Source organism: Mustela putorius, unplaced genomic scaffold (genome assembly GCF_011764305.1).
Source record: "Mustela putorius furo isolate JIRA1106 unplaced genomic scaffold, ASM1176430v1.1 tig00003899_pilon_pilon_pilon, whole genome shotgun sequence".
In the NCBI taxonomy this organism is placed as follows: Eukaryota; Metazoa; Chordata; class Mammalia; order Carnivora; family Mustelidae; genus Mustela; species Mustela putorius.
Window position 1 is genome coordinate 9,233,404 of NW_025422048.1, and position 25,361 is coordinate 9,258,764.

A 25,361-nucleotide genomic window follows, 5' to 3' on the forward strand; every position below is an offset into this window, starting at 1 on the left:
CTTATGGTGTTTCCTTTCTATGTACCTGACTTATTTTACCTTGCTGCTTTTAATATTTTTCCTTTATCATTCAATTTTGCCATTTTAATTACTTGTTTTGGACCTGCTTTTGTTGATTTTGTTGGGGGGTCTCTGTGTGCCCTCGATCTGGATATATGTTTCTTTCTCTGTATTAGGGAAGTTTTCAGCTATTATTTCTTCAAGTAAATTCTCTGCCCCCTTTTCTCTCTCTTATTCTGGGACTCCTGCAATACAAATGTTCTTATGTTTGATGAAGTCATTGAGTTCCCTAATTATTTTTTTTATTTTAAATCATTTTTTAAATCTATTGTCAGCATAACAGTATTCACTGTTTTTGTACCACACCCAGTGCTCCATGCAATCCGTGCCCTCTCTAATACCCACCACCTGGTACCCCAACCTCCCACCCCCCCACCCCTTCAAACCCCTCAGAATGTTTTTCAGAGTCCATAGTCTCTCATGGTTCACCTCCCCTTCCAATTTCCCCCAACTCCCTTCTCCTCTCTAACTCCCCATGTCCTCCATGCTATTTGTTATATGGTTTCATTTATTTGTGGAGTATAACAAATAGCATGGAGTTCCCTAATTCTGATCTCATTTTGCATAATTCTTTTTTTCTCTTTTTCTCAGCTTGATTACTTTCCATTACTCTGTCTTCTAGGTCATTAAGTCATTCCTCTGTTCATTCCATCATGTGTGTTTCTTATTTATTGGACCATTAATCTGTGTTATGTTATTCCTTATCTCTATGTTAATGGTCTCATGATGTCCCCCACTTTTTTTTTAATTCCATCGAATATCTTTATGATCACTACTTTAAATCATCTATCAAGCACATTACATATATCTGTTTTGTTAGATCTCTGGCCATGACCTTGTCATGTTCTTTCATTTGGGACAAATTCTCTGTTTTCTTCTTTTATCTAAATTTCTGTGCCTGTTTCACTGTGTTAGGAAAGACAGCTACATCTCTTATTATTGACAGTAATATCTTCATGAAGAAGAGGTCCTGTGGTGCCTTGCTGTGTAGTGTTCCCTGTTCCCCAGGGCCTAGCATTCAGGGAGGGTCTCCGGTGTGGGCTGCATATGCTCTGCTGTTGTGTCCTGGCCACTTTATCCATCAGTCATCTGTAGAGTCTCTCTTTGTCTCTTTTGGGAAGTGTTTGGTTCCTGGCCTGAATGTGGCAAGTTTTATCTAGGTGTGCTCAGGTCTTTTTGTGAAATTAAACCTGTTGCCCCCACCACTGGAATCAAGGCTTCACAAAACTCAAGCATTGAGAGACATGATGTTGGCAGGGGTTTGTGCCAGTCTTCTAGGGAAGCACGAATCTGGAACTGAAGTAAGTGTGACTGGGAAAGACAGCTTCACAGGAGCTCGGGGAGTGGGACTTGGCCTAAACAAGTTAGGTAGCAAGTGTAAGCGCTGTGCTCATTGCCACAGGTGGCTCTGTGTTTATGTTGAGGGGTGGGAGATGGAAATGGTTCCTGCCAGTTCCTTGGTTCCCAGAGGAGTCCCTCACAATGCTGGCCTTCTGGGGCATTCTCTGAGATGAGCAACTAACCTCTCCAGTGCTCCAGGTGCTCTTCAGATCACTTTCTCCTTGCTGTTTGTCTGTGGGCTATCTGCCTGCCTTCTCTCCAAGAGCAGGCTCTGTCTCCATCAAACCCACTGACCTTTAAAACTCCATGCATTAAGCCCTACTGGTTGCCAGAACTCATGAAATTCGACCTTTCACTGTCCAAGCCAGTTGCTAGGGGGATTCATTTTCCCAGTACCTTCCCCTGTGTGGTAGTCATTGGCTCTTCTCTGAAACGGTGGCTCCCTCCTAAATGTGCAGGAACCAAAATTTTTCTCTTTCCCAAACCCCTTTCCACACTTCCAATCTTTAGTGCAGCCTCTTCTATACCTTTAGTTGTAGAGTTCTGCCAGTCTTCAGATTGATTTCTGGGGTATTTAGGATAATTTAATAGTTATCTGGTAGTATTCATGAGATGAGGCACACCTAGGGTCTGCCTGTGGTGCCACTATATTCCTCTCTGACCTCTTTACTGTGTGTGTGTGTGTTTGTTTAAATCCAATTAGCCAACATATAGTGTATCTCCAATTTTAGATGTAGCATTCAATGATTCATCAGCTGCCTATAACACCCAATACTCATCATATCAGATGCCCTCCTAATGCCCATCACCCAGTGACCCCATCCCCCCACCCACCTGCCCTCCAGCAACCCTCAGTTTGTTTCCCAGAGTTGAGAGTCTCTTATGGTTTTTCTCCCCCTCTGACTTCTTCCCATTCAGTTTTACCTCCTTTCCCTATATCCTCTGTGCTATTCCTCTCTGACCTCTTGATACCTGCTTTTAAATTTCACTAATTTCTGCCCTAATTTTTATCATCTATTTTATTCTGCCTGATTTAGGTTTCAAATACTTTTTTTTCCTTCAGTTTCCTAAGGTAGAAATTTAGATTATTAATATTGGAACTTTTGTCTTTAATAAATTTGTTTAATGCTATAAATTTGCCTCCATTCATATATCCTATAAATTGTGATAAGATGCCCTTTATTTAGCTTAAAATATTCATCATTTTCTCTTGAAAATGTTTCTTTGGCCCATGTGTTATTTCAATCTCCAACTATTTAATTTTTCAGCTATAGTTCTATTGTTAATTTCTAGTTTAATTCCATTGTGGTCTGAGAGCATGTTTTGTATCATTCCATTTTTTAAAAAAATTATTAAGCTTTCTTTCGTGGCCCAGAATATGGTCTTAGTGAGTGTTTATATGAGCTTGAGGAGTATGTGCATTCTGTTTTTGTTGCATGGAGTACTCTGTAAATGTCAGTTAGACATTGTTGATTGATAGTAATGTTCAGGTAAAGTGTCCTTATTGATTTTTATGCCTGTCTGATCTGTCAATTATCTATCGGTTTTTGCCTCACATTTTTTGTTGTTCTTTGTTAAATGATAAACTGTAAGGATTGTTACATTTTCTTGAAGAATGGACCCTATATCATTATGCAGTTCCTCTCATTAACCCTGATAATTTTCCTTGTTCTGAAATCTTCTTTATCTGAAAGTAATGTAGTGATTCTAGCTTTCTTTTGTTTAGTGAGAGCATATTATATACTTATTCACCCCTTTATTTTTAATCTATATTTTGTGTTATATTTAAACTGCATTTATTGTGGATAATATAGTTAAGGTAATAATTTTTCAATCCACTTTAACAATCACTGTTTTTTAATGTCTGTATTTAGACTGTTCACATTTGAAGTGATTATTGATATACTTGGAATAATATTTTCTGTGTGTATAGCTCTTTTTTTATTTGTTGCCTTTTTAACATGTGCATTTAGACTAATCACATTGTCAATTCTTATCAAAGGTGATGTGATATCTACAATATCACTTATACTTCTTTTTTAAAATTTCAAAGTTTTTCTTTGCCTTTGGCTTCCTGCAGTTTAAATAAGATATGCCCAGGTGTAGATTATTTGATATTTATTCTAGTTGGTATTCTCTGAGCTTCCTGAATCTGTGGTTTGGTGTATCATTAATTTTTTAAAGTTCTTGGCCATTATTACTTAAAATAATTTTTCTGCTCTTTTCTCTCTTCATTCTCCCTCTGGTATTCCAGTTATACATATCTTACACATTTAGACATTATAACCACAGATCTTGGATATTTTGTTATTTTCATCATTTTTTTTCACTTTGTATTTCAGTTTTGAAACTTCCAATTGAAACATCTTCAAGCTCATTGATTCTTTTTGTGGCCATGTCCAAGGCCATCAGAAACATTCTTTGATTTTGCTTACTTTTAGAGCTTCTATCTCTGTTTAAATTGCCCATCTATTCTTCTACATTCTCGTTTTTCATTATAGCCTTTTCTTAACATGCTAATCATACTTGTTTTAAAGTTCCTGTCTGAAACTCCAACATGTGTGTCTTTTCTAAGTCTGATTCTGATGCTTGCTATATCTCCTTAAAATGTATTTTCTTCTTGGCTTTTAGCATGCCTGGTAAGTTTTATGCTGAAAGCCAGACATGATGTACCAGGTAAAAAGAAACTAAGGTGAATATGCTCTTACTATGAAGTTTTACATTATCTGGGCAAGGATTTGGGCTATGTTTCATGTTTGCTATAGCCACAGGTACCAGAGCTTTTAGTTACTGCTAATGACCTTGGTTGGTCCTTTCTGTTGTCCTTCAGTTTCACCTAAGAACTCCTTCAAAAATAAACTCTAAGCCTTCCAGCTTTTTCAGCAGTAATTTACTCTTATACTGTAGCCCCTTTGATGTGATGGTAAAGTATGGGCAGGAACAAGCAGTCTCTACCATTTGATTAAATTTCAGTATTTTGGTAGAACTGAATACCTGGGCTGTGGCCTTCAAAATGTGTTTTAGCCTTACATTTTTCTAGAAAACTTAGAGGGGCCTAGAGCTGGCTAATTGCCCTGACCCTAAGTTGGATAAGGCTCTGGTAAAGTCTTTTCTCCAAAAGAGTAGGCCTTTGTTATGGAGGACACTCTGGGTATATTTCAAGGTGTTTACTTTTTTTCCTCACCCTGCCAGAAGCATGAAGGAATTTTTTTCTTTTTCATCATGATAACATGACATAGAGGTTCTAGCAGTGAAAACCCATGAAAATGTCAGTAATATTAGACTCCAGGAGTTTATTTCTCCCATGCAAATCCACACAAATCCTCTAGAAATTCACCAATGTTACCATTTAATTATTCCCATCAGTCTGCAGTTACGGTATCTTTGGACCCAGATAAACTCATCTTAACTATGATCCTCTGTATTTTCCTGTCTCTCTGGATCTCAGTGTTGGTGGTTTGTCCTGTGACTTCAGTTCCCAGATAGGTCAAACAATGTCATTCATCTTCATTTTTCTCCACTTTTCTCCTGTTCTAAAAACTGGATTAACAGTGTCTAAGTTCTTGAAATAACAGAGCTGAAACCAGAAGCTCTAATAGTCCTGGTAATAGTTTATGTACTCCAAGGCTATGTTACCAGGTATATACTAGTTTATGGTTGCCATATTTTTGGCAGTGTCCATGTATATCCACAATAATGTCTTGTACTTAAAATGTGATCTCTTTGAAATTAATGATGCTGCACTACCTTTAATGGGTTATGCATTGCTTGGAATGTATTTTCCTTTATCTTTTTCAATCTTTATATATGCTTTTGATTTAAGTGTATCTCTTTTAAGAAGAATATAAATGCATTTCCCCCTCATTTGTCAGGTAGTAGATGAATTGAAATTTTTACATTTCATGTGATCACTGATATTACTAATTTCTGCCTTTTTGATTTATCTAGTTTTCCTTTTCCTTCCTTCTATACAACTTTCTACTGAGTTCATTAGACTTTCTTTACTCCTGCATTTTCCTCAGCACTGCCTTTAAAGTTAGTTATTCTATTTCTAAATCTATAGTAATTACATTTAGCTTTTATCTTTAATTTTTTTTCAGTGTTCCAAAACTCATTGTTTATGCACCACACCCAGTGCTCCATGCAATATGTGCCCTCCATAATACCCACCACCAAGCTCAACCACCACCCCCATTCCCTCCAAAACCCTCAGTTTGCTTCTCAGAGTTACACTTAGATTTTCTGAGGTGGTTGTGGTGGTGGTTTTGTTTCATTTTGTTTTACCATTACCTTTTAATATTTATATTTATATTAAGAAAGACTAGTTAGTATATTTCTCTTCCTCCTCAAAATACACAGAGCTGGAAATATTTAAATGCAAACACTCATCTTGACCTCATCCCACTTGCATCTTTCATGATATGTTGTCTAACGTTTTTTATACATTTGCTTCCAGCTTTGGAAGACATGCATTTTCAAAACCTTCATGTTTTGTGAGCTCATAGTTTGGTAGTGAATCATTATTCATGGAATTCTGATACTGCATATAAAATATCAGTGGTTTGTGGGAAAATGTTACATGTCTAAGATCCCAGTCCATAGCCTTGACCTAAAGAGGACAATGACATTAATAAGTTAATAGCTAAACACTTTATTTCAGGAATATACAATATAGCAGGTTTTCTTGCATTCCCAGAGATTCTCTGCTGACAGAAATTTGGATGTTTCCGGCCTTTCTGAATGTGTAATAGAGAATTCACTTGAACCTGCTTCAGTTAAAGACTTCACTGAGATCCAGAGCAAAATGCATTTAATTGGGGGTGAAAGTAAGAAAGAACACATTGCTCAGAATAAAAAATAGATTGAGTTTGGGGAGATGTTGATGTTCCTCTGATCTGGAAATGGAATAATATTTATTGGTCCTGTTGACTAAAACTATATTCTCTGTGTATTTTATGTACTGGGATATGCTAACAGCTTGAACTTTCATACAGAACTTGTCTCTACTCTGAACTCTACTGTGTATATTAGCATTTTGACTTCAAGCACAATATTTAACCTTGCTTGAGCTTAGTTTTTTTTATATGCCAAAAGGTGACTATACTTGCCCTGGGTACCTCATAGAATTGCTTTGAGACTCAAAAAGTGAAGGGTAGTATTTTCTGGATTATAAAATATTATACAAATGGATTGTTAAGAAAAAGGAAAATACTGGAAAACCACATATGACTTATGTCCTGGTCCTGGTGAGTCATGTTGTCAGGAGAGGCAAGAATTATTATAAAATCAGGGAATTTTGAAGATTTTCAGTGTCTTCCAAATATAACCTATTCAAAGTAGAATAGTGATAAAAACTGAAAAATATTAATGCACGAAGGATGCTAGGTCATTTTTGACTGCTTTGTAATTTATGTCTAACCTAAAATGCTAGGGATGAAACTTGCCTCATATAGACTGCAAATCTAGACAGATGTAAGATCTGGGGGAAATCTAAATTTAGAATAATTCTATTTAATGTTGAAAATATGAGCAAGGAAGGTCTTCCCTGTAATGTAGTACCACTTAAGAAGTGAGATACAAAGAAAACTGGGTCAAAGAAAGTGCTCAAACAATGGGTGTGCATACAGGAAGCTGAAGTGGGACCTTGGCCACTCTAGTCAAAGCCACTGATTAGTTCCTTGTAGCTCTGAGACTCTGATTCAGAAATTAATTGAGTTATAAGCTTTTTCTCCTAGTGTAAATTTCTTATACCTCCTTTTTTCCACTTTTCACAATAGAGTTAAATGTACCAAAGTTTTTTCTTACTTTTAAGGAAGGTTTACCTATAGAAGGCACATAAATTTAGTACTGGCTATCACCAGACAGTGAGAAAGACCATTACCCACAGTATCTCATTTAATCTTCTGGACAGCCCTATCAGTCATTCTTAGTTTCATTTTACGTGTAAGGAAGCTGAGGGTCAGCAAACTATGGAAAGAGCCTAGATTTCCAGCAACAGATAAATGGATAAAGAAGGTGTGAATATATATATCTCTATATATTCCAGCCATCAAAAAATTGTATCAAAAAATGAAATCTTGCCATTTGCAATGATGTGGATGGAACTAGAGGGTATTATGTTAAGTGAACTAAGTCAGTCATAGAAAGACAATTATCATATGATCTCACTCATATGTGGAATTTAAGAAGCAAAACAGAAAATCATAGGGGAAGAGAGGAAAAAAGTAAAACAAGATGAAATCAGAGATGGAAACAAACCATAATAGACTCTCAGTCCTAGGAAACAAACTGAGGGTTACTAGAGGAGAGGTTGGAGGGATGGGGTAACTGGGTAATCGACATTAAAAAGGGCATATGATGTAATAAGCACTGGGTATTATATAAGACTGATGAATTTGGGCCCCTGGGTGGCTCAGTCTGCTAATCATCTTTCTTTGGTTCAGGTCATGATCCCAGAATCCTGGGGTTGAGTCCCATGTCAAGCTCCCTGCTCAGCAGGTAGTCAGCTTCTCTGTCCCTCCCCTGGCTGGTGCTTTCTCTCTCTCTCTCTCTCTCTCTCACTCTTTCTCTCAAATAAATAAATAAAATCTTTAAAGAAAAAAAAAAGACTGAGTTCATATGGCCCTTCTTTTCACTACATCTGTATCTTTGGGGTAAATACCCAGTAGTGCAATTGCTGGGTCATAGGGTTATACACAATGGAATATTACTCAGCCATCAGAAAGGATGAGTACCCAACGTTTGCATCAGTATGGGTGGAACTTGAAGAGATTATGCTGAGTGAAATAAGTCAAACAGAGAAAGTCAATTATCATATGGTTTCACTTATTTGTGGAGCGTAAGAAATAGCATGGAGGACATTAGGAGAAGGAAGGGAAAAATGAAGGGGGAGAAATCAGAATAGGAGATGAACCATGACAGACTATGGACTCCGGGAAACAAACTGAGGGTTTTAGAGTGGAGGGGGAATGGAGGAATAGTTGAGTCTGGTGATGGGTATTAAGGAGGGCACGGGTTGCACGGAGCACTGGGTGTTATGCAAACAATGAATCATGGAACACTACAGCAAAAACAAATGGTGTACTATATGGTGACTAACACAACACAATAAAAAAAGAAGACTGATGAATCTCTGACCTCTACCTCTGAAACTAATAGTACTCTATGTGTTAATTAATTGGATTTAAATAAAAATTTAAAAAAATTAAAAGTTAAAAATGGAATATGAACGATTATCTATATGGTATAAGTTCAGAAGGAATGCATGTGATTCCAAACACCTTTATCAGGTGGACTTCCCAAGCCTAAAAAATGTTCCATTAAACCATAGGTGGCAAATAAGTTTTATTTTATATATTTTTTAAAGATTTTATTTATTTACTTGACAGAAGTAGGCTGAGAGACAGGCAGAGAGAGAGGAGGAAGCAGGCTCCCCGCTGAGCAGAGAGCCCGATACGGGGCTTGATCCCAGGAGAGCCAAAGGCAGAGGCTTTAACCCACTGAGCCACCCAGGCGCCCCAAGTTTCATTTTAAATACCAATTCTGATTAGTTAACAGTCACTGCCTGAATCGGTGTGTTGAGGAAGATTCTGAGGAGGGTGTTTCTTGCCTCACAGGAGAGAGTCTTGTGATCAATCAATGATGACCGCTATGGATGTGCGAGAGAACAGTGCTGGCATAAGTGCCAAGTTTTTCCCATCATGGAACTAGATATATACTACCTTGATTTAAGTGAAGCTAATGTCAGCTGTTAATAGTCCAGCTCCTTGGGAGGAGGCCTCCACTCAGCCTCATCAGTTCTTGTACCTCATTCTGTGAGGAAGTTAATGCAATCTTATCCTAAGAAAAGTATTTGTTTGTCAGAAGGGAAAGGGGATTGTGAGAGCACTGCTTTCATGGGGAAGGAGAAAAGCAGTGTGGAGAATTGTGGGAAAGACCAGGCATGTAATCAAACTTTGTTCATTTCATGAATGTGTCCAGAGAGGCATTGTTTAAAATCACCAAAGGTTAATCACAAAGCTTTCTTGAATGGCTTCATTATTGGTTCATTGGTGGTATTTAGTGTTATATAGGTACCTACAGTCTTATAAAAATTGGAATGAGTGAGAATTCATTTCCATTTGAGCAATAAAATTTCTCTGTAGTCGTTGCTAGAATCAGCAGGAATTAATCTGAACAGTGGTAGCTTGCTAGAAGAAAATTACAAAATCATGTCTACATTTTCATGAGATAGGACAAAGAAATAAGAAATCTCTTCTAGGTGGAAAGGGTGAAAAATGAGTTAAAGCAACATTAGTTAGCCTCCATTAGTGAGCACCTCTCAATGGCAGAAAAAGGAGAAAAAGGTAAGATGGCTTGGGGGAAAGAGAAGGAGAGTGACTGGGGGTCAGTATAAAAACAAATATCTAAGGAAGAGCCAAACAGGGACTGGAAATTAAAATGTTATCCTACTAACTGTTTTACTTACACTAAAGTCTGACAAACTGGATACTACCAGTTTAGCCAAATTTGTCCACTCACCTATTGTTTTAGTCAAAAAGCAGGTTGGACTGACATTTCCCATGAGCTGAGGATTTGGCTGAATATTACATTTGCCTGAATTTCATACCAGCGCAGTTTAGTTCACATTGTAAATCTTAATATGTTGCTTGTCTTGATTTTATACCACTAATAGGATCTACACATCTGAAAATTATGTTTTCAATATCATCATTCAAATAATTCATGTAAGCAAAATTAAACTTGATATGATTTCCCATGGGAAATAAGAATAAGAAATGAGCTCCCTATACTAATCTCATTTTGCCTTTAGCCACCACACAATTGAACAAGTAACATCTCTAATATCTTCACAGAATTTAATTGGCCCCAATAATAGCAACTTCATAATATTTGTAGGATGCTCCTTCAGGGTGGTAAGTATCCTTAGAGAGGTCAATAAGTGAAGTGTGGTACAGTGAGTAAATACATTCTCATAGATCAGTAATCAAGTCAGATATCCAAGGCAGGTAAACCAGATGCTTATTACAAGGCTTGAGGAATCAGAGGATTCTGAAATATGCCTCTTGGTGTGGCAGGGTTATAGTTTAACTACAGACAAGGTCCAGGGCATGGATTGGCACCTCTGAGCCCAGAGGTAACAGCAGAATAGTGATAACAAATGGCTTCAAAAAAGAATGTTTATGTAACATTTTACTATTCCATAGACCTTTTCAAATGTTTCATTTTATGACTAATCAAAGATTTGCAAAATGATCAAAGATATGGAAAATCAAATAATTTTTAATGAAAATTTTAAGGGCAAAATTTCAGCGAAGTTGCTATAAAACAGATATTCTCATAATGACTTAGTGGATGAATCAAGTGGTTGGAACTTTCTGTGGATGATTTGGCAGTGTGCATGTGCATTTAAAAAATGTTCATAATCGGGATGCCTGGGTGGCTTAGTCGGTTAAGTGGCTGCCTTCAGCTCAGGTCATGATCCCAGGATCCTGGGATTGAGTTCCGCATTGGACTCCTTTCTCAGCGGGGAGCCTGCTTCTCTCTCTGCCTCTGCCTGCCACTCTGCCTGTGTGCTCTCTCTTTCTCTCTCTCTCTCTGACAAATAAATAAATAAATCTTTTTAAAAAATGTTCATAATCACCCAATAATTCCACTTTGGGTAATTAGTCTAGAGAAATAAACTAAAATTCAATAAAAGACTTATAAAGATTTTTACTAAATCATTATATAGAAAAACAAAAATATATAGACAGAGGACCAAATAACCAAATATTATTTAAACAAAGAAATTAACACCATAAATATGTAGCATTTAAAATTATGTTAAAAATATTTCTAAAGTTCTAAGGAAATTATTATCATAGCACATTAAATCAAAGTAAAGAATAGACAATTTTATGTTGAGGATGATCTCAATTATATTAGAAAAATACATCAAAAGAGAGAAATGCATTAACATCAATAGCAGTTAATCTGAAGATTGTATGCATATAGAAGACTTTCCGTTTTGTCACTATAGTGTTCCATATTTATTGATATCCTGTAATAACTATGTAATATTTCAAACTAATAATAAAAACAAACAATTTGATATATGTTATTACATTTGACTAGAAACCAGATTTAAGGAGTATTACCATTATTCCCACCTGATAGATGAGAACACAGAGATGCAGAGCAATTAAATGGGTTATCCAATGTCATAGTACCTGTCATTTGTAGAGCTAGGATTTCAGTCCATTTCTGATTCTTCATCTCATATTCCTCCTTCTATCACATACTACTTCTTTCATAAAGAGAATATAAGAGAGGCATGTGCCATAACAATAGCTTATGTCTGTTAATAACCAGAGGAGTTGTTTAATAAGATGCTTGATACAGAACTGGTTATGAGCTTTGCTTAGTTCAAACTTTAGTTTTCAGGTTGACTCCATATCTGATCTTATACAATTTAAGCTGTCTCTATTTCATAAGTGAAAGCAAACAATATCCCATGTCATGTGTTTCTTTTTCAAATATCATAATTATCTTTGGTCACCTTCCCATATTTGGGGAATTTTTCCCAAACTAAATATATCAAAATATATACTGAAATATTTCTTTTTTAATTGTCTTACCTCTTTATATGCTGTGTTTTGTGCATTCACTTTCCTTCCCTAACAGTAAAGATCTTTTGGCACATGAAGTGCTTTGAAGTGTGTTTTTAAGCCATTCCCTATGATACACATTTGTTGAAAGTACTTTAAGAAAACAACCTGTGAATTATTTTGGACCCCTGAGGAAATGGTGCCAGTGACTAAATTTACAAGATATTAGATGTCTTTGGTTTAGAAATTTCTGGATGCAGGGCACCTGGGTGGCTCGGTTGGTTAAGCAACTGCCTTCAGCTCGGGTCATGATCCTGGAGTCCTGGGATCGAGTCCTACATCGGGCTCCCAGCTCCAAGGGGAGTCTGCTTCTCCCTCTGACCCTCTCCCCTTTCATGCTCTCTCTCACTGTCTCTCTCTCAAAGAAATAAATAAAATCTTTAAAAAAAAGAAAAAAAAAGAAATTTCTGGATGCATGGTGGAGGTTACAAAGCATAAACCTTAGAACTCATTCAGTTCTAATCTTGGTCTTATTGTCCTGAAATTTATCACCTCTGAGTTAATTTTAAGGTCTGAGGTAAGGCACATCAAAAGTCCTGCCATTCACGTATATTAGATAACGATAAGCCATCTACCTACCTCTAAACCAATCACTGTGACCAAAGCTAATTGTGCACTGGGCTCATTGGCCTAAGTCAGCTGACTCAGCTAGGCTGCTTGTCCTCACAAGCCCCTGCCTACTAGCTTTCCCCCATATAAGTAGCCACAAATGGAGAAGGGTAACTTGAGCCAAGCACCTCTCTAAATTATGACCTAGGGCAGAGAGATGAACCTGCTCATGACCTGAATGAGTTAATATTCTTTTTGATGGGGAAACTTAAGTCGGATTCATACTTCAGGTTCTCCATCAGTTTAGTGAATTCCATCTGTACATCAGTCAAAGCAGTGAAGTAGCAGACCTTATCCTTATTTTCTTGAACAAATATCTGCACAGCGTGTGAACACAACTGGTCGATACTTCAGGCTTCATGGAGAGGTTAACTGGGAAGTACAGGAGGGAAGTGTGAGCTGGGCGTGAATGTGCGGGTGTGGTTTCGAGACAGCAACTATCTGTGGGCTTTATGACTAATCAAAGATTTGCAAAATGATCAAATAAATATAAAATTTATGCAATGCCCTGTCTTCCCTTTTCTCCATTTCAGTGCGTGCACTTACCTGTCACAAAGCCCGCTATTATATGTCTGCCTCTGAATTATAACATCAGGCAATTAAGATTCACAAGGTGCTGAGAGATTTATAAACAAAAGGAAAGAAAATGTGTTCTATTAAAAAGCCAGGAAGTAAGCATCTTCTCAATGAATTATCTAAAGCCTATATTCTTCTTTTATTGAGGTCAAAATTTCCATTATTTGTATAGGAGAAATTTATATCTATGAATTCATATTTCAGATAGTTCGACTTTCAGATACTCCTGAGGACTAGTTAAAATGGTGTGTCTGTTGGGATATCTGTATGGCCAAATAGTAGAAATGATGAAAGATTTTTCAGTTTGAAATAATGAATTTGAGTCACCTCTTAAAACATTTCTATAATCAATAAAGGAAAGGCTCAAAGAATAATTTTTTTAAATTCAGTTATTTTTAGCCAATATACTTTGAGATTGTGTCCTATTACATAAAGCATGGGAATTTTTATGCACAATGTCTACTGTATCCAATGGGAGTTGTGTGCATTAATTTTTCATTTCTTAAAGCCTGAGGGAGGTTCTTACTGGATGAAGGCACTAACTGCTTTATAGAGGAAACAGTCTACCTTCCACTTGCCCTGCACATTTGCTTTTAATGTTAAGGGAACACCTCTCTGTATCTTTCTTGTGCTCATTCCTCTTGAAAGGATATTAGAAGAGAATGTACATTACCATGTGTCTTGTAAGCCTCTCCATTCAGCACAAGGTCAATCTCTTAGCATATATTGACCATACTCTCAGGGACAGCACTCCACTGAAGATTGGCCTAATATTTCAACAGATATTTATTTAGTGTCTATTCTAAACCAAAGATAGTTTGCAATGAGCACTTAATATGCATTGGACCTACGGACACAAAAGGGATCAAAAAAAAAAAGTAACAGAGCCCTGTTACTGGGAAACTCAGCTTCACAGGAGAGACAGCTTTCTTAAACTCAAGATAGTACATTCTAACATAACACTATAGGTAAGTGCATTTGCATGTAGAAGCTCTTAGGAACTTGTTTCTGGGAGAGTCAGGGAAATGTTATAGGAGAGGCTGCATTTGAACTATGACTGTATCTTAAAGGATGTGTATGAGTTTGCCAGAACTGAGGAAAGTTAGAAAGGGAGAAGAAAGGTGTTCAATCAGAAGTTGTACAAGGTCACCTACACAAAGAACACCTTAGAGCCCTATGTAGTCTCTAGGGAGTCCAGATATCCTTATATTGCAGACGCAGTTTGTGTAGACTGGAAGGGAGATATGACCCGCCCAGTCTCACAAAGGAGAGCCAGTGGGTCTCAATTAAGTATTCTCTGTCCACGCTACCTCTGTGCAAATAGAAAATGTTATGACATTTAGAATTTCTCGAATACTCCATTCCCAACCTCATCCCTTTTTACTTATTTAGATCCTTGCATTTTTAATCCAGACTGGATAAACAGCCCCATATTTTGTCTGATGCACATTTAGCATTATAGAGGGATGGGAAAATCACAGACATGCACAGCAGGTTTCTTCCCAGGCATTTCTTCAGGTATGTGCCCTTCATTCTCAGGTCCCTGCAGAGAACGAACTCCGTACAGTTACTCTGATTTAAATATCTACTCAGTACATGTAGATACCTTTTAAATTTTTCCGTGTTGAAAACATAGCAGAGAAGTTAGCAGGCCAAACCATGGTAGTAGGAATACACCCAAATATGTACAACTATTACCATTTGTTTTGCCATATTGAAGAAACACAGCATTAAAATCAATGAAAATTTAAAACTGGGTAAGTAAAAGAAAATTTCTACTTAAAATATGGAAAAGCTGGCATAGAATATGCCCCAATACATATATCTTTAATAAATTAATCATCATGCTTAGTCCAATGATTTGGGGAGGAAGAAAACTCACTGAGCTCAATTCTGCCGTTTACCAGAAGTGATAGCCTTGATAACCTCTCAGAATCTCCATTTTCTTACCATTAAACGGAAATAAATAATAACTTGGGGTGAGTGTGAAAATCAAAGAGTAATGAGAGTGGAAAAATTTTCTTAAACTATGAAATGTTATGCTGATGCTATAAGGTATTAATGTAATTAGATTCATTTCAAAAAATGGTGTACTTAGAATTTTAAGTGCCAGTTGCCTTATGTGTAATTTATATTTATTTAATTTTCACGTCTTAAATATTGCTATATTAAATGCTAGCACATTTCTCAAAGTGGTCTGGCTAATATCAACATATATATTTTAAAATATAATTATGCAAAATAGAAGTTTGCATAAATTCATGGGGAAGTGAATAAATGCAATGTTATACAGTTGTCTTAAAAATACAGTTTTGTAAACAAATGAATAAACAAATAAAAAGCAGAATCAGACCTATAAATACAGAGAACAAACGAATGGCTGCCGGAGGGGCATGGATGGAGTGTTAGGCAAAACGGGTAAAGGGGAGTAGGAGATACAGGCTTCCAGTTATGGAATGAGTAAGTCATGGGAATAAACGGCATAGTATAAGGAGTATCGTCAATAATACTGTAATAGCACGGTGTGGTGAAAGCAGGTAGCTACACTAATGGTGAGCAGAGCATAATGTCGGATCACTATGTTGTACACCTGAAACTAATGTAATATTAGGTTGAGTATACTCCAAAAAAAAAAGTTTCTATGGGCTTGACTTAACTGACCACACAATGCAACATACTTGACATGCGTTCATTTCCTCTTTTATTCATCCAAAAATGTATTCAGTTATTAGAACAAAACTACTTCTTCATAAAATAAAAAATTAATATTGCATATATGTATTTTCACAAACTGCAAAGTGCTTTCATATCCACTCTCACAATGATATCCCAAATAACCTTGCATGTTGGAAAAAAAACATTCAACACAAGGTCTCTTGGTACTGTTATGTCTCTTTTACAGATAAGACAATGGTGGTATGGAAGGTGAAGGGACTGGGTCTAGGCCCCAGGCCTCTGCTTTCCTTGTCCATGCCTTTGTCCTATGTCAGAAGAGTACAGATTGAGTTAATATCTGGTATCAAATCAGAATGAGGACTATGTTCCCTCCCCAATGTCCCAGCTGCCCTAGTTTTCAAATTTTGGGATTTAGCAATCTTATCAAGAAAGCTGACCACCAAGCACAGATAGACTCATCTGTGGGGCTATATGTAGGGCAGTTCCAAATATGAGAGCACATTTAGTTAAGATTTTTTTATATTGGTTTAAGCAAACATCTAAAGTAATTTTCAACAAATGACACTTTAATGCAGCCTATAGTGTTTTTATTCTATTCAGCATTATAAATATGATATCAAATGCACGTTATTAGCAGGTATTAAAGGATTCTTGTAATGAGTCACACAAAGCTGATTAACCATCTCCTGGTGATTCATTTGTTTATACAGCTTCTTTCCTCCTTAAATCAAGTCAGTTTTTAACAACAGTCTCCTTGAGCATGCTTTTTGCTTTTAATGGAAAATAATAACTCTTAATGGATTCTTCCCCACCCCAGAACACCACAGATTCTCATATTATAAGTATGTGAAACCTGTAATTCCCCCCAAAAGCCTGCTACTTCTATTCAATATGTTAAGCCTTAATAGTAGACTGCTTTAAAGAGGTTCTATTCTATAAGGAGCTCCTGACTTTAACATAATATCCTGTGAAGGCTTACTGTAATTGATACGAAATTATACATACAGAAAAAGAAATGAGGAAGGTATAATCTGTAAAAGAGTGGCTTTAATGGTTTTTGTTAAATTATTAAGTCTCTAAGTTTCAAAAGCAAATACTTCTTTCTTATTGGCTTAATAGAGTTCAGCTCCGTTGTCAATAATACCCTAATATGAAGCAAGAGCTCCAATATGAAGTGAGACATGCCTTCTAGATTCATTACCTACTCAAACTGCTGCCACTAAATAACTTTCAAAACAATATACTTAAATGCATATTTTTAGTTGTCAATTGTTTGTATCAGTTTCCTTGGCTATCAAAACAAATTCCCACAAACTGGGTGACTTAAAACAGAAGAAATTATTATTAAGTTATTGTCTCACAGGTCTGAGTTCTGGAGTTTAGAAGTCTAAATTCAAAGTGTGGCCAGGGCCATGGTCCCTCTGAAGTTTCTGTGGGAGGATCCCTCCTTGCATCTTCCAGCTTCTGGGAGCCCCAGGTGTTCCTTGGCTTCTGGCAGCATCACTCCAGTATCTGCCTCCAGCATCACATGGCCTTCTCCCTATGTGTCTCAGAGCCTGGGTTTCTTCTCTTCTTAAAAGGATACCAGTCATATTGGATTATGTATTAGGCCCATCCTCTTCCAGTATGACTGCATCCTAATGCAAATAATTACATCCACAATGACTTTAGTTCCAAATAAGGTCACATTTTGAGGTACTTGGGGTTAGGACTTCAACATATTTCTTTGAAAGAACACAATTAAACCCACTTCGTGTGGTTCAGAAATATATACATATATATGTGTGTGTGTGTGTGTGTGTGTGTGTATATATATATACATATATATATTTATTTCACCCTGACCAAGTGAGATTTATATAACATAATAATATATAATATTAAATAATAATATATTAATATATATTTATATAACATATAATATATATAATAATATAATATATAATATAATATAAAATGTTCAGTGAAAGTATCTCTTTCAACCCTGTGCTTTATTTGCCCAATTTCTATCCTACTTCCAAATGTAATTACCTTTTCTTATCTAGAAATTAGAAATTTATTTTAATTTCCCAGGAATTTTTTTATATATAGATAATAGATGTAGCACCTATGAATGGAAAAGATAGACATCTTGACTCATAATAAGAGAAAGACAAGTTAAAACTACTTCAAGTTCCAATTTTTCAATTATCACATTGGCTAAAATCAAAAGACTTGGTGATACAATCATTGCCAAAGATTTATGTAAGCAGGCATTTTAATTTACTGCTCAGACTAGTACATATTCAAGGGAATTTAGCAATATCTATGAAAATTTCAAATGCATATATCCTTTGACCAAACAATTCCATTTTGGAAAGTGAGTCCAGAGATGTTTGTGTGCATGTGTGAGATGATATATACATATGAATTCTTTGTAAAACCAAATGTTGCTAAGAATCTAAATGGGGATCAATAGAAAAATGAATACGTAAATTTTGCTACATCTATACTGTTGGAATATGATCTTGCACAAAAAAGAATGGGTACCAAAAGCAACAAAGACTAGAACACAACAGAGCCAATCTATAGGAACAGCAAATTTACAGGTAATACAACCACACTAAACTCAAATTAGTAATTACTCTGAATGCAATGGACTCAATGCTCCAATCAAAAGATATACAGTATCAGAATGGATTTTTTCTAAAAAAGACCCATTAATATTCTGCTTACAAGAGACTCATTTTAGATCCAAAGACACCTCCAAACTAAAAGTGAGGAGATGGAGAACCACCTATCATGTTAATGAACATGAAAAGAAAGCTGGAGTTATTTTAATTTCATGTACACAGCATAGTGATTTGACAATACTATACGGTCTATGCAAAGATTACCACAATATGTGTAATTACCATAAGTCACCATACATAAAAAAGGAAAGCTGGAGTAGCCATACTTATAACAGAAAAACTAAATTTTAAACCAAGAACTGTAATATGAGATGAAGAAGGACACTATATCATAATAAAGGGGTCTGTCCAACAAGAAGATCTAATGATTTTAAATATTTATGCCCCCAACTTGGGAGGAGCCAAATGCATAAATCAATTAATAAAAACATAAAGAAGCTGACAATAATAAAAAAACATAGGGGACTTTAACATAGGACCCTGCTCCCAACAATGGACAGATCATCTAAGCAGAAGATCAACAAGGAGACAATGACTTTGAACAACATGCTGGACCAGATGGACTTAACAGATACATTCTAAGTATTTCATCCTAAAGCAGCAAAATATACATTCTTTTCTAGTGCACATGGAACATTTTCCAGAAGAGATCATGTACTGGGTCATAGAAGAGGCCTCAGTTAGTTCAAAAAGATTGAGATCATACAATGCATATTTTCAGACCACATATTTTCAGACAACAATGATATGAAACTTGAAGTCAGCCAAAAGAAAAAATTTGGAAAGACCACAAATACATGGAGGTTAAAGAATATCCTGCTGAAGAATGAATGGGTTAATCAGGAAACTAAAGAAGAAATTAAAAAAAAAAAATACATGGAAGGAAATGAAACTGAATACATGACACTCCAAACATTTAGGACATAGCAAAGGCACTCATAAAAGGGAAGTATATAGCAATACAGGCCTTCCTTAATAAGCAAGAAAAGTCTCAAATATACAGCTTACCTTTAAACTGAAAGGATCTGAGAAAAGAACAGCAAATAAAAGCGAAAACCGGCAGAAGAAGGGAAATAATAAAGATTAGAGCAGAAATAAATGGTACAGAAATTAAAAAAAAGAAACAGCAGAGCAGATCAACAAAACAAGGAGCTGGTTCTTTGGAAGAATTAACAAATTTGATAAACCCCTAGCCAGGCTTATCAGAAAGAAAATAAAAAGGACCCAAATGAAATCACAAGTGAAAGAGGAGAGATCACAACCAACACTGTAGATATACAACTGTAAGAGCATATTATGAGCAATTATATGCCAACAAATTGGACAATCGGGAAGAAATGGATGAATTCCTAGAAACATATAAGCTACCAAAACTGAAACAGAAAGAAATAGAAAGTTTGAACAGACCCATAACCAGTAAAGAAAGGGAATCAGTGATCAAAAATCTCCCTACGAACAAGAGTCCGGAGCCAGATGGCTTCCCAGGGGAACTCTACCAAACATTTAAAGAAGAATTAATACCTATTCTTCTGAAGCTGTTTCAAGAAATAGAGATGGGAGGAAAACTTCCAAACTCATTCTATGAGGCCAGCATTACCTTGATTCCAAAACCAGACAAAGACCCCACTAAGAAGGAGAATTCCAGGCCAATGTCCCTGATGCACATGGATGCAAAAATTCTCACCAAAATACTAGCCAGTAGGATCCAACAGTACATTAAAAGGATTGTTCACCCTGACAAAGTGGGATTTATTGTTCAATATCCGTGAATCAATCAACATGATAGACCACGTTAATAAACGTATCATATGAACATATCATAATATCATAAATATTATGATATTCTTAATAGACGCAGAAAAAGCATTTGACAAACTACAGCATCCTTTCTTGATAAGAACCCTCAAGAAAGTAGGGAAAGGAAGAACATACCTCAACATCAAGAAGACCATATACAAAAGACCCACAGCTAGTATCATCCTCCATGAGGAAAAACTGAGAGCTTTTCCCTTAAGGTCAGGAGCATGACAGGGATGACCACTCTCATCACTGTTGTTCAACATACTGCTGGAAGTTCTAGCCTCAGCAATCAGACAACAAAAATAAATAAAAGGAATCCAAATCAGCAAGGAAGAAATCAAACTTCCACTCTTCACAGATGATATGATACTCTCTATACAAAACCTGAAATACTCCACTGAAAAGTTGCTAGAACTGATACGTGAATTCAGCCAAGTCACAGGATATAAAATCAATGTACAGAAATCTGCATTTTTATACACCAATTTTATACACCAATAACAAAGTTGCAGAAAGAGAAATCAGGGAATCGATCCCATTTACAATTTATTAAAAAGCGAGGAGAGCATGTATTGCATGGAGCACAAGGTATGGTGCATAAACAATGAATCTTGGAACACTGAAAAAATAAAATAAAATTTAGAAAATACAAATATTTTTTATGAGGAAGTGGTGATGCAACATGGGGGCTTAAGTGGGTACGAGAAGAATAAATGAAAGAAGATGGGATTGGGAGGGAGACAAACCATAAGTGACTCTTAATCTCACAAAACAAACTGAGGGTTGCTGGGGGGAGGGGGTTTGGGAGAAGAGGGTGGTATTATGGACATTGGGGAGGGTATGTGTTTTGGTGAGTGCTGTGAAGTGTGTAAACCTGGTGATTCACAGACCTGTACCCCTGGGGATAAAAATATATGTTTATAAAAAATAAAAAATTATATTAAAAAAATATTTTTTTAAAAAAGATACCTAGGAATAAACCTAACCAAAGAGTTAAAAGATCTGTACTCCAAAAACTATAGAACACTTCTGAGAGAAATTGAAGGAGACACAAAGAAATGGAAAAGATATTCCATGTTCTTCGATTGGAAGAACAAATCATGATAAAATGGCTATACTACCAGAGCTCTTGGGTGGTTCAGTCTCTTAAGCGTCTGCCTTTGGCTCAGGTCCTGGGATCCAGCCCTGCGTTGTGGTCCCCAACTCTGCAGGGAGTCTACTTCTCCCTCCCTCTAGACCCCTCCCCCAATCTTGCTTTCTTGGGCACACTCACAAATAATTAAATAAGAGAGGCAGGGCAGGAGGTCGTCGGGGAAAGGGAGGGAAAAATGAAATAATATGGGACTGGGTATGGAGTCAAACCATAAGAGACTCTTAATCTCAGGAAACAAACTGAGGGTTGCTGGAGGGGAGGGGGTTGGAGGGATGGGGTGGCTGGGTGATGGACATTGGGGAGGGTATGTGCTGTGGTAAGCGCTGTGAATTGTGTAAGACTATGTTTCACAGACCTGTACCCCTGAGACAAATAATACATTATATGTTAATGTTAAAAAATCAATCAATAAATAAAATATTTAAAATGGCAATACTACCCAATGCAATCTGCACATTCAATACAATCAACAGCATTTTTCACAGAGCTGAAACAAACAACTCTAACATTTGCATGGAACCAGAAATGACTTCAAATAGCCAAAGGAATGTTGAAAAAGAAAAGCAAAGGCCTCACAATTCCAGAGTCCAAGCTGTATTACAAAGCTGTCATCATCAAGACAGTGTGTGGCACACTGGACACTGGATAGTGTGGTGGCACAAAAGGAGACACATAGATCAATGAACAGAATGAGAACCTGGAAATAGACTCACAACTCTATGGTCAACTAATCTTTGACAAAGCAGGAAAGACTATCCAATGAAAAAAAAAAAAGTCTCTTCAACAAATGGTGTTGGGAAAACTGGACAGCCACCTGCAGAAGAATGAAAGTGGACCACTTTTTCTCACCACACACAAAAATAAATTCAAAGTGGAAGAAAGACCTAAATGTGAGATAGGAAACCATCCAAATCCTACAGGAGAGCAAAGGCAGCAACCTCTGTAACTTTAGGAGCAGCAGCTTCTTACTAAACGTGTCTCTGGAGGCAAGGGAAAAAGATGCTCCACATCACTCATCATCAGGGAAATACAAATCAAAACCATAATGAGATATGACCTCACACCTGTCAGAATGGCTATGATACCAACACAAGAAACAACACGTATTGACAAGGATGTGGAGAAAGGGGAACCCTCTTACACTGTTGGTGGGAATGCAAACTGGTACAGCCACTCTAGAAAACAGTATGGACGTTCCTCAAAAAGTGAAAAATAGAGCTACCCTACAACCCAGCAATTGTATTACCAGGTATTTATCCAAAGGATATAAAAGTGCTTGCTCGAAGGAGCACATGCACCCCACTGTTTATAGTAACACTATCAACAGTAACCATTTCAACATGTTGAAATGATAATATTGTGGGTATATTGGGTTCAATAAAATATATTATTAAAATGAAAAAAAAACAATAGCCAAATTATGGAAGGAGCCCAAATGTCCATCAACTGATGAATGGATAAAGAAGATGCGAGATATATACATATATATATATATATATATATATATATATATACACACACACACACACATACATACACACATATATGTGTATATATATACATATATATAATTTTAAACATATTTATATATTTTATATATTGTATATAATATAATATACTATATATTATATATTTTATATATACATACATATACACACATACACACAATGGAATATTACTCAGCCATCAAAGAGAATGAAACTCGTCATTTGCAACAATGTGGATGGAATAAGAGTGTATATTGCTAAGCAAAATAAGTCAGAGAAAGGGAAATAATATATGACCTCACTCATATGTGGAATTTAAGAAACTAAACAGATAAATATGAGGGAAGGAAAGGGAAAAGTAAGGTAAAAACAGACAGAGTCAAGCCGGAAGAGACTCCTAGCTATAGAGAACAAACTGAGGGTTGCTGGAGGGGAGATGGGTGTGGAGATGGGCTAATGGATGATGGGTATTAAAGAAGGCACTTGTGATGAGCACTGGATGTTCTATGTAAGTGATGAATCCCTAAGCTCTACTCCTGGAACCAATAGTATACTGTATGTTAACTAACTTGAACTTAAATATATTTTTTAAAAAAGAATGAGGATGCTCTCTAGACAGTTTAGTGCAGTATTTTAGGACACTGACATTGAAACAGTTCTGAATTCCTCTTACAGCTCTGCCACTTATTTACTGTGTAATCTTGTGTGTTTGATGAGTTCATATTACATTTGTAGATTCATTTAGGGAGAAATAATAACATGTGCTTTTTTGGACAATTCCTATTCAGGGAAGCTGTTATTGTCTACCCTCTTATGTGTACTTCAACAATGACTTTAAAGTGTTCCCTACATATAAAACTTACCTATTACTTTTAATACTTATCCTGAATGTCTTATCTTTTTTTGGTCCTATTGTAAATGTGTGACTTCTTTTATTGTGTCATTCATTCCATTGAAACAACAACCTTACTGGTGGTTGTGTATACATATGAAAGTTACTGACTTCTGCATATTATTTTATTATTTTGTACCTCACTAATTTACTAATTTGAGGTACTTTTTGTTTTTCAATTGTTTTTGTTGGGTTTTCTATGAATACACTTTTATCATTTACAAATAGCGATACTTTTACCTCCTCCCTGTTCATTTATAGCTAATTTATTTTACTTGTCGATTGTTTTAGCCAGTATTTCCAAAATAACATTAAGTAATAATACTAATAGTAGATATTGGTTTCTAGTTCCTTACTTTAGTGGGAATTCATCTAGTATTTTCCCATTAAACATGATGCTGTCTTTTGGGTGATTATATATATATATATATATATATATATATATATATATATATATTCTGTTATATTATGTTAAGAGCATAGCAACACATTCATATTTTTTAAAGATTTTATTTATTTGCCAGATAAAGAGATCACAAGCAGGCAGAGTAGGAGGCAGAGGAAGAGAGAGAAGCAGGCTCCCTACTGAGCAAGGAGCCAGATGCAGGACTTGATCCCAGGACTCTGGGATCATGACCAGAACCGGAGGCAGCCACTTAACCCCCTGAGCCACCCAGATGTCCCTACACATTCATATTTTATTAGCTATTTCTTAAATTAGAGTTTGTTGAAGTTTGTTGTGTGTCTTCCAGCAATTTTAGAATCAAAAAAGTTTTTTTCTTAGATCTACTGTGATGATGAAGTATATTAGATTTCCTGTTACTACATCATCTTTGCATTCCTCAAACTACTCACTCCCTATGGATCTTTTCTTTTAACATCCTATTGGATTGTTAATATCATATGTTGATTTTTTGCATCAATTTTTCTAGATTATATTGGTTTATAGTTTTATTTTTTGTGCCAATTTTATAATTTGGTATTGGCGTTAAAATAATGTCATGGAAAGTAAGTAGCTTTTGGCTCTGTTCCTTTTCTATGTTCTGAATAAAATAGTTGCTCTTTAAAAGCTAGATAGAATTTGTCAAATTATCTGAACTGGATATGTTTTTGTGTTTTTGTTTTTGTCTAATGGCATAATGTGTTTGATAATTTTCTCATATTCTATGGAAATTAGTCTGTTGCAATTTTCTATCAATTTTGTGGTCAGTTTTGGTAAAGTATGGGGTTTTTTTTTACAAAATTATCTATTTTGTCCAACTTTTCACATTTATTAGCATAAAGTTGAAAAAATAGCTTATTATACTTTTAGTTTTATCTGTTCATATGATTATTTCCCAGTTATCATTTTTTATTTCATTCAAATGCATGTTTTCTCTCTTTCTCTCCTTATTAGGTTAGCTAAATATTTACCTATTACTTTTTTTTAACTTTATTTTTTTCAGT